The sequence below is a fragment of the Dioscorea cayenensis genome, unplaced genomic scaffold, assembly GCF_009730915.1.
Source record: "Dioscorea cayenensis subsp. rotundata cultivar TDr96_F1 unplaced genomic scaffold, TDr96_F1_v2_PseudoChromosome.rev07_lg8_w22 25.fasta BLBR01000051.1, whole genome shotgun sequence".
NCBI lineage: Eukaryota > Viridiplantae > Streptophyta > Magnoliopsida > Dioscoreales > Dioscoreaceae > Dioscorea > Dioscorea cayenensis.
Genome location: NW_024086442.1, coordinates 33,183 through 36,098, shown reverse-complemented (window position 1 = coordinate 36,098; position 2,916 = coordinate 33,183).

The following is a 2,916-nucleotide window of genomic DNA, read 5'->3' as shown; positions in this document are numbered from 1 at the left end:
AGCAAATTTGAACATCGTCTTCTTAGCAAACTCTGCTTTTAAGACTTTGGCGACTTGCCCCCTTTATCTTCCCATTTGGTTGGGAATAAAACCCATTAGACAGAGAAGATGAAGGATAGACATTTTTTTTTAACATCCTTTTCACACTTATTTTCAAAGATGGGAGGAGAAGTCAGTCCCACTGGGCGTGCCAAATTTTGTGGACTCCGTTTTTTTCTTACCCGGCCTTTAATTAGGGTTAAACCGGTTGAAATAAATGGATCACAAATCAAATTTAATTTTTTATGACTTCAAGAGATTAGGGGTACATGACTTTCATTAGGGGCAAGCCTTTAATGTTAATTACCCTGGATATTGTCGCAGGAACCTCCGATTAAGAAATAAGTGTGAAAAGGAAACAAGTTGTGACAATCAATTTCATTCATTTTTGATAAATATGAATTCATGGGCTCCCGTCAAAATACAAAAATTTTAGAAATCATCTTGATTTATGAACTTGTGTCCAAACTTGTGTCTTGGATATTTTTTACATCTTGAATTTGATTTGTATTTCACGCTCGGATTCTCCCATGTTGATGAATTATAAACTTCATTTTGACTTTCCATAAGCTCCCGAACTTTATGCTTTGTGGAAACTTTTTTCAAGTCTCGACTGATGAAACTCTTCGGGTCCTCGACTTACTGATGCCTTGAGACGTATTGAGTCAATCTGTCGATTTATACTGGATTTTTCGAAATATTGACTCTTTGCTTCATATTTCGAGTCTTGACTGCTACATGCGGCTATTGATTTTAGATATATATATATATATATATATATATATATATATATATATATATATATATATATATATATATATCTCACATTATAAATGTGTATATTTGAACATAGTGGCTGCATGTGCCTCATCACAACATTACATGTTTCATTGGTAGTTTGTATGTCTCATTACCACCTTGGAATATATATTTCATCTTGTCTTGAAATTGAACATATTTAATATCTTGACATTTCCTCAAAATGAATATTCTTGCTTTTCTTTTCTAAGTATGAATATATATATATATATATATATATATATATATATATATATATATAAATCTATGCTTGTCATATTCATCTCCAAGTGCATGGAGGAGCCCACCTTTTGAAAATTCCCATTCTTTAACAAATGATGCCCGCGGATATATATGCGTGTATGCTATTACATGCTTTCTCATTTTTTCTATTTATTCATTTTGTATGTGTGTCTCTTCTCTTTCATAGTGGGCCCATGCCTATACACATCACAGTATACATGCGGACTATAACATGGTCCTCATTCTTTATTTATTTATTTATTTATTTTTATCTCATATAACACATTGCATGCTTCTATATATCAATCAACATAGCAACATCTACCCATTGCATGACCTCCTTCAGCAAGCATCAGATACCATCACCTCAGGGATCGTCAGTGCTTTCAAAAGCTTAAGCTTCCTCATCATTCTTTCCTCAGGGGCTTGACTGGGTGACAAGGGCACTTGACCGCTATGGGGACATTCTCTGATGATGCGTGGGTACAGTGCAATGCGAGCCGCGGTAGGGACAGCGTAGATATTCATTGAAAGCCGCATTTACCATAAGATTTTGTCTTCGGGACTCGGCATACATCTGGTAATGACACTCGAACTGTTGGACGACGATACGCTAGACCTAACAGGTGGCTTTTCTAGGGTATACAGCATCGGCAGCAACTCCAAAGGCTTACAGCGTTTAGGAGGGAACCAGTACCTCAGAGTCCTTGCCGTAGTTCACCAAGAGCATGAGGACTGATCTCTGAACTGAGACCTTCACCCTAGTTGTTCCTCCTTCATTTGTTGTGCTTTTTCCTATTTCGACGGCGAGATGACCGACGAGAAACTACATGTTGTTGTTCTTCACGAAGACATCTTGCGAATTAGGATAGTTGCTGCCGAGTTCCGTGACCGCCCAGGCAACAATGGCTTAGACCTTTATGAGCGCATCCTTGAGGACCTTCGCGAAGGCGGAACAAACATTGGCCTAAACTCTTTGTTTGATACTCTCGAAACCCTCGTGACAAGAATTTGACTGCCTTCTCATCCCCTTCCATCTCGTAGAGAGGTAGCGACGGTGATGACAGTGGCTACGGCATCAACCTTTCTTTATTATATATATATATATATATATATATATATATATATATATATATATATATATATATATATATATATGTTTCGTAAGGAGAGATAATGAATGTATTTTCTTCTTCTTCCTCTTTGCTTGTTGATTCCTCTGTTCTTCTTTTCTTTAGGTTTCGGCTGGCTTCTCCGAGGGTCCCCGTCTTCTTCTTTTTCCCCCTCTTCTCATCTCACGAAGAGGCAATGGTAGTAGTAGTGGCAACGACGATGGCGGCGGCAGAGGCAGCATCAACGTCTTCTTCTTTTCTTTCTACGCCGGTATCCTTTGATCTTCTTCTTCTTTTATCGTTCCTCCTTTCCCACTTTTAAAAAACATCAAATGGACGTGGGTAGTTATGAAAATCGTGAGCAGTTGTGAGACGCGTGGGCGACCATGCAAATCACTTTCTCATTCACCCCCCACGTCTCTCTTTCTCTTAAATACAAATATATATATATATATATATATATATATATATATATATATATATATATATATTTGTTATATTATATACATATATACAATATTTATGATTTTAGTTATTTTATATTATTAATTTATTACCATTATTATATATATGATTTGAATTTTGTATATAATATATATATTTATAAGATATGTATTTTATTTTATTTTATTTTATTATATATATATTATATATTTTTTTATTTTACTTGATTTGATTGATTGATTTATTGTTATATATATTATCTTATTTATTATTTATATAT